The sequence below is a fragment of the Crocodylus porosus genome, unplaced genomic scaffold, assembly GCF_001723895.1.
Source record: "Crocodylus porosus isolate Cpor-Errol unplaced genomic scaffold, CroPor_comp1, whole genome shotgun sequence".
In the NCBI taxonomy this organism is placed as follows: Eukaryota; Metazoa; Chordata; order Crocodylia; family Crocodylidae; genus Crocodylus; species Crocodylus porosus.
Genome location: NW_017728922.1, coordinates 17,114,852 through 17,123,191, shown reverse-complemented (window position 1 = coordinate 17,123,191; position 8,340 = coordinate 17,114,852). Strand labels below are relative to the sequence as shown.

Here is an 8,340-nt window from a genome sequence, read left to right as displayed (position 1 = left end):
TTTATTTGTGTATTGTTCGTGTAAGGGCATTTTTTTCAGTCAATTGTTGTGGAGATGACAGTGAATTGTACTGAAGAATCACAAATTTAGATAGTATTAGAATAGCACCTAGTGACCTCAACCCAGATTAGATCTCAGTTGTGTAAGGTGCTAGATATACAATTAATAAGAAGCAGTCCCTGCAGTCTGAACAGACAAGGGGAATAATAATAAAGTTGCAAGGGGAAACAGAGGCAAAGTGACTTGCCAAGGTCACACAATATCTATGGCAAAGCCAGGAAGTGAGTTTAGATCTCCTGAGTCCTGAACTAGAACATGAGGCACAAAATCCTTCCAGAAACGAAGAACCCAGCTCCCCTCCTATTTTTCCCCAGTAATCAGTGACAAGGAGCGCCGCCAGAGAACAGGTGACGAGCATGGGCAGATGGCTGCTCAGAGCTGCTGGAATGACTCATCAGAAATAGAAATAAAACTGCCATTAGCAAGGGGTTTTCCTCATGGGACTGTTTTCATAACAGGGATTAAAATGTTTAGAAAAAGGACAAGGAAATCTCTCCCAGCTTAGGGTCCGGTCTAACCTGAGGAGCCCTGAGAAAGAAGCCTTCCCTTTCTCAGATAAATTCTCCCTCCTCGCTTTTCCAAGCAGTCAGTACATAGTCCTTCCCCTGACAAGCGCAGGGACGTGGAGTGGAGAGTGACCCTGGGTTCATGAGGCACCAGGTATTGATCCTTCATCTTCTCAGATGTCGGCTTCAAAGCTTTCCCATAGGATTTTGATTGGACTGTAAATGAAGAGGGACAGATTTTCGGCTCAGGGTAAATCAGAGTAGCTCCACTGAAGTCAGTAGAGCTCCACTGACTGCCTTCACAGGGGGCTGGGCCCAGAATGTCTCAAGAGCAAATGCCACCGCCTCCTTTTAAACCTAGCATTTCCCTTTTTCTCTTTAAATGACAGCGCTTCATGACAGACAGCTCTGGAGCCCAGAAGGACACACGAGGGTCTGGATGCTAAGTCCAGTCTGTCCCTGAAGTTCAGCAAGACGTGAGAGGTACAGTGTGGTTCAGGTCTGGGTTTTGAACTATTCCTTCAGAAACAGCAGGAGAGGAGAGGGAGAATACTTGCAACCCCACCTGGTTTGCTTGTGTGGTATAGAGGAAGGCAGTACAGGAGTTGTAGGGGAAGCCACATAAAAATGGAGCTGAAAAGTGTGCCTCAATCATGATCCTCCCTTCATCTAGCTGTGGAGCTATGTAAATCACCAGCTACTAAAATAAAGTTATGAAGTATAATAAAAAAATTGCTATAGCAACTCCATGCCTCTGTGCTGACCTAGTTTGAGACAAAGGAAGTGCTCCTCAGCATCTGAATGCATGAAGCTGCAGTCTGCTGGAAGGCAAGTTGTGCTGATTGATTACAATGTTGCTTTATTAGCTCCAACTAACACTATAGATCAGCCTTGTCCAACATACCGCCTGTGGGCTGCCATGCGGCCCGCCAAGCCATTTCCTGAGGCCCGCAGTGCTGTGACAGGAAACGAAAGTAAACACTGTTTACTTTCATTCCCACCCCTTGTCCCTCTCCCAGCCCCTCTGCAGCTTCCTAATGGCTGCTGAAGGGCTGGGGAAGGAACAAGGTTCCCACACGCACCACGTCAGACGTGGTGCGTGTGAGAAGAGGAGTAGCCATGTGCCCAGCCGGAGCAGCAGGGGCTCAGCTGCACTTTCCCCCTACCTGTGCTGGTCAGTCCCGAGCGGCACACGACTCCACCACCAGTTCTGCTGGCTGGTGCTGACCCGGGCGGGTCTGTCCCATCCGGAGCAGCACGCAGCTGAAGCCAGATTCCCACGTGCTGCTGGGGATGGGAGGAGCCCAGTCGGGTCTGCACTGGCCAGCAGAAGCGGTGGTGGAGCCGCATGCCACTCGGGACAGGACAAGCCCGGCTGGAGCAGCAGGGGCTGAGCTGCATTTTCCCCCTGCCTGCGCCAGTCAGTCCAGAGCGGCACATGGCTCTGCCGCCGCTTCTGGCTGGTGCCGACCTGCCCGGGCTCCTCCCATCCCCAGCAGCACATGGGAATCCGGCTTCAGCTACATGCTGCTCGGGATGAGACAGACCCTCCCGGGTCAGCACCAACCAGCAGAGGCAGCGGCGGAGCCGTGTGCCGCTCAGGACTGATCAGCGCAGGTAGGGGGAAAGTGCAGCTGAGTCCCTGCTGCTCCAGCTTGACTCATCCTGAGGTTCATTTAATGTTTGTAAAATGCTTGGGGAGCCCCACATAGATGCACTGCATAGAAATGCAAAATATATTTTGACTTTTTGGTTGGCACCTTGGGCTGATATTTTCAAAGCTGAGTCAAAAAGCTGACTTCCATTAAAATGAATGGGATTTAGAGGGCTCCAAATCTTTTATGAACTTTGTAACATGCCTATCTACCCCTTTTTGCAAATCTCAGCCAGTTTGGAAGCTCAGCCAATGAACATAAGAGCTTCTGAACATAAGTGTATAAAAAGTGCCATGCTTGGTCAGCCCCATGGTCCATCTAGCTCAGTATCCTGTCCCGAACAGTGGCAGAGGTGGATGCTATAGAGGAAGAGTTTTGAACTGGTTAGACCCATTTCATTGTCACTTCCTGCAACTTCATTGGTGTCTAAGGTTACGTGACATCACTTCCTGATGTGATGCCACTTCCTGTGAGGTCTTTGACTATGGCTCACCGGCCCACTGAATGATAAAGAGTTAATGATTCGGCCTCACATTCAAAACGGTTGGACACCCCTGCTATAAATTGTTCATACCTGCTTCCTCTTTGATTGGACTCCCATGAGAAAGATGTATATCTCAGCCTTGAACAAACCTCCCCACAAAGAGTGGAACCTCCTCTGTGTCCCTAATGTTCCTCTTTACATCCCTAAAATTCCTCTTTGCCTCAGATGTTAGCTAGTGTAAGACCACAGCCTCCATTCCCTGTCAGCAACCTGAGCTTCTGGCTGAAAAGGAGCAGCCTTGAGAAAGCGAGAACTACTGAGGGAAAGGGACATTTGCCCATCTGTGATTAGAAGACTCTGCTCTAAGAAATTAGCTGATTTAGCTTTCTCTTGCAGATAGAACACAGGCCTGAAAGGTACATGACAGTGTGTTATTGCTGTGTGACTTTTGACGGGGTTTGAAGAATTCACATTGGCAGTCTGGAACCAAGCTACACCTGTACAAAGATAGAGAGTGCTGCCCAGTAGGAATGTGCGAAAGGGGCCATATTCAATTCAGATTCGGATTTGGTCCGAATCGGGGACAGTGACTTGGTTCGGATCACTGTCCCCAATTTGATTCAGCCAAATCTGAATCTGAAGATTCAATTCTGATTCGGAGTATCAGTGATTTGGCCATAGACACAGCTTTAAATGTCTTTTGTACATACCTCGAGGTAGCAGGCGTGGCTCATAAATGCTGCAATGCCGGGGTACATGGATCGTCCACAGGAGCGTAGGGGGGTCCCCTGTGTGCTCAGCGGCTAACCGTGAAGTAGACTGGAAGTACTTCCGATCCACTTCTGGGTCCTCTGGGGAGCGCACAGGGGACCCCCTCCCCCTGGCACCCCCAGGCCCAGCGATCAGCTGCAGGGGGACCCTGGGTGCCCCCCCAGGCCCAGGAGGCACTTGTTGCCAAGCCAGGGGTGTGTGGGTGACCATCCCCTCCCCCCCGCATGCTCCCTGGCAGACCCGGAAGTGGACAGAAAGTGCTTCTGGTCCACTTCTGGGTCTGCTGCCGAGTGCACTAGGGAGCCTCCCACGCTCCTGTGGGATGCTCTATCCACCCCAGCATCGCAGCATTCATGAGCTACCTTGAGGTATGTAGAAAAAACATTTAAAGCTGTGTCTATGTCCAAATCCCCAAATCTTTCCGAATTGATTTGGGGGGTTCTGATTCGATTCAGAGAAATTAAAGGGTCTCCTGATTTGATTTGGTGGCCAAATCTCTGAATCAGGCCAAATCTCTGCCAAATCAAATTGGAGACCAGCCGTACTGCCCAGATGCAAGCCATGAGGTCTAACAGCTGACCTCAGGGCTGGCACTTCAGCATTCTCTTGCAGAGGCAATGCCCGTAACATGTAGGAATTTCTTGCCACTGGTCAGGGCCCTGGAAAAGCATCAGAGAAACTGTGCCTGACCCTCGGCTGACTTTCCCTAAGATAAGTGAGAAGTAGCCCTACAGAACTCAGTGGGTGGGTGTGTCACACATTCATTTAATGCACAGTAGTTACTGCGCATTTAGTTAGTACTTCATTAAGTACTAACTAAATGCGCAGTAACTGTAGTAGAGCTGGTGCACGGTTTTTTAGTGACACTTATTGCACAATAGCCTAATACTACTGTGCAGTAGCATATTAGCACAGTTTTTGCCTGACACACTACTGCACAATCTTATTAGGCTACTGCACTTTAAGTGTCTCTTGTAGATGCACCCAGTGGCAAGCAAGAATAATGTATGTCTCTAAATGACTCTCTTTGCATGTCTGCCTGATGCAGGGAAGGCATGCAAAAACCAACCACCACTTCTGCAAATTGTTCACAGTGGCTTCTGCTCACTCTCCTGAGCACATGAGGTAGGTAACTGGGCTGAATACCCATTTCTGCAAAGGATTGCGCAGTTCCTGAGCCAACTGAACACTGGCCCCAGTTTTGGCTTTACTGGTATTGTTGAAAAGATATCACTAAGGAACCTTCCCTGCCACAGTGAGTCACCAGGACAGGACTTGGCCAGTTTTATTCAGGATTTTAACAGGTAGGGTCAACAGAAGAACCTTCCTACTTCATGAGAGGGAAATTCAGGCAGTCAGCAAATCAGAACTAGTGCGGTGTGCTTTTAACCAGAGGGCCCAAGCCAGGCATAAATCTGACATTCAGAACATAGAAAGCAGTAAACAAGCTGTCTTAACACATCCAAGGGCATCCTGACAATGCAAAACAATCATGCCCGAGTTCAGCAAACACACTGCTGATACATAAATGCATCCTTCAAAAACACTCCTTGTTCATGGAAGCTCTGTACACTGAAAACAGGCAAATGGTGAGTGCCTTGAATCTCCCATCTGTTCTGTCCTGGTGTTCTTTGTGGCATTGCAGAGCACACCCCATCCATCCCAACAGGAAAGGATTATGGCATTACATCAACCAGCTGAGGACAGTCTCATTTTTGCCTTTTCTCATTATGGCCTCTTCTAAGCAATTTAATACATAGGGCTTTGTGGCTGACCTGCAGCTGCTGTGTCCTACAGAATATCAGCAAGCCTGTTAACAGCACTGACTAGTTAATCAGTGCTCATCTTTCATTTTAAAACCTCTCTTTTTCATATCTCCTTTGTTTGTTCTTGTTTGACCTACTTAATGTGTTCACTCTCCCCCTTACAGAACAGATGACAACCTCTGGAGAACTTTGAGAAGCATTCTATTTAGGGACAATCAGTTAGATTGTGTAGTTTCTGGGTTTTTGTTCCCTCAGATTGTATTTTATTACTAGGGACATTTGCATGAAAATAAGTTCTCTCTTTCTTAACAGTTCATCTGCTTCTGCAGTTTACTCAAGACCTCAAGTAAAAAATCCTTTGTCACATTGCAGCCACTTATTTCCCCAGCAACTTGCAGTGGTGGAACAAATAGACATAGTGGCATCAGGAGCATGTGAACTTTTAAGGAACAAAGACTGCTCTTCTCATCCTACTTGGTGGTTTCAGTCCTGTCCATCACCATCACCACAACTGGTATGAACTGGCAGTCTCAGCAGGGAAGTCCAAGCTTGAATGGCAAATGGACATTGAATATTGATAATGAGAAAGTGAACTGCTCTTCCATAAGGGCCCACTGCAGTCCAGTGTGTCACTGAAGTCCCGTGTAGGCTCTTTGGGGGGATTTACATGCTTAGGCCTTTACATAGGAGTGTATTTAACTAATATGTTTAAATCCTCATGTGGCAGGGCAAGTTGCTTCTTAACACTTTTAGCCAGTGGAAGGAAACCTGGTCTGTCCTAGAGACATACTGGGTTAGCAGTGGTGGGGAAGTAGCCCAGGGGAAGTTTGCCCTCTCACTTTGCTTGCTGTATATGTTGTACAGCTAGGAGTAGAATACCTTTAATAAACAGAGACTAAGATGACACAAGAAGTTGTCTCTCACCTCTTCCCAAAAGAACAAGCTTGAGAGAAGTTCTGCCAGGTGTCTGAGAATGTTCTATCAGATGTTTCTGAGGAGTGGAGGGCTAGAGTGTTCATGACCAGGTACTGTGATTGGCATTGCTATCTGACATACTGCTGCAATAAGCCAGAAGACAAGGAAATCTATCTACAATAAAAAAAGCTTTTGAACCATGTGCAGGTCCTGCCTCACCTGGAATCTCATAGATTTCCATGTGATGAATGTGCCCAACTCATAGCAAGGAAGCAGGATGGGGAGGCACAACTTCTCCTTCATTCTTGGGGTTAGTACTTCCATCATACCCATCCCTCATGGGCCAGCTCCATACGACCATGGCCATGCAGTATGTGGGACTGCAGACTTAACATTCATCTGTTCTCTTCACTGCAAGGTAGCAGGGCTGGGGGTGGGGGTGTTAGTCAAAGTCCCGTGGCCAAAGAAACCTGCACAAAAAAACAAACAAACCAGAGAGGCGTATGTGAGGTCAGCGCTCACTGCTCAAAACTGGAGCCTGGCTGGCTGGAGACAAGCTCGGGCTGCTGGCCAGGCTCTGAGCGACAGGATCACCTCTGCTGCAGCTCCAGAAGGTCCCCAGGACCCCAGGAAAGGCTGCTGCTGGGGCCAGTCCATCCCTTACCCCACCCAGGATAACCTGCCATGCACCAGAGGACATGTGGTGCAAGCGGTCCTCAAGAACAAGTAGCAGCAGCACAAGGTGTGCCACTGCTTTTTTTCCCCACAGAAATAAATGTCCACACTTGTGTGGATGCAGCCCTGGTGGTTCAGCTGAAATACACTTTTCCTAACATGGAAGGGTTTTGCTTTGAGAATGAAGACTGGCACCATGCAAGGAGTCAAAGGGATTTAGCACCCTAATTCCTGACAGGTTTGAGCATGTCCCTCAGGCTTCTTTGAAATGTTCAGGTGAGAAATGTTACTTGCCTTACAACAGTGGAGGATTTGAGCTCAGTCCTGGGGCTGACAGAACAGGCAGCTAATCTGCTGGGATTCACTGTCTCTACATAAAAGTCATAATGGTATGAAGGGTTCCTTGCAGCATCCATTATTGCCACAGGATACCAAATCCAAAGGGCTAGAGAGTACTATGATGATGGTTGAAGCTCAGACAGTGTATTCACTGCATCCTGCCAGGAGGCACATGCAGAAAATATCTCACCAAAATTCAAGCCTCATTTCCTAAGGCTGATGTTCTGAACATGGACATGCCATCAGCTCCTATGCAAGTCCACAAGTGTGCCGTTACACTTCCAGGGCTGGACTCCAGCTGTGCAGGAGTCAGGCTAAGAACCTGGACAGAGAGCTTCCCTACAGAGCTTACACAGGTGTTGAATGTACACAGAAGACCAAGATCCAGGATATACCATGCCTAAAATAGAAGTAGGCAAGGCTAATGGAACATCATATGGTAGGCCTACTTTGGTCAACCAGTGTTATGTAACAGCAGACAGTAAGGCAGCACAATTTAGTGACTAAAGATCGTGGATTACATACAGTCTCTATCACATCAGTGCCACACTATTAACTTTAAGCCTCAGGAGGAGAATTTGGCTTGTGTTCTCCTGTAGCAACACCAGTACCCAGCTCTAGAACAGGAATCCCTCAATACTGATGCTTCAAGCTCCTTTATATTATCTCTATATATTTTGCAATCAAGAGAATATACCCCAGATACTGCGGAGAACTGCACAGCAAGATGAGGAGCAGCAGGATGAGGCTGGAGGAAGACCTGTTGTATAATGAATTGTTATAAGTAGAAGTTTTCTATTTTTATCCCCGTGATTAGATTCTGAACTCTTTGAATCATCATTAATGTAACGCCCTGGAAGCAGCCTGCAGCCTCAGCTGAATGCTGCATAAAGTGTTCCCTGCTAATTCGGGGAATGTTTGAAATCATGCGTGTAGGCAGACCTGCGTCATGTATGCCGTGGTGTACAAGTTTTTTCATTTTTTTGATGGGGAGGGGAAGGTAGGGGACTTTTTCTTTTGCCAATTGAAAAGTCACTTGTTCCACATCCAGCCATTAAATACCATGTTGTTTGGTTTCTATATATAAAAGCACCCATGTGTTAGCAGTCAGATTGGATGGAGGAGGTGCAGCTACTTCAGAGATTAAGGGCATGCTGAGGCCAAAGGGG

General features: G+C 47.7%; 1 protein-coding gene across 1 annotated transcript in view; it reads left to right on the top strand.

The window, feature by feature from the left end:
* The first annotated feature begins 939 nt into the window (after window positions 1-939).
* Window positions 940-8,340, top strand: part of LOC109313315 (disks large-associated protein 4-like) — a 57,853-nt gene continuing 50,452 nt past the window's right edge. Inside the window, exon 1 of the mRNA XM_019539810.1 lies at window positions 940-1,049. The gene's annotated coding sequence lies outside the window, so the exon portion shown is untranslated. The remainder of the gene's footprint in view (window positions 1,050-8,340) is intronic.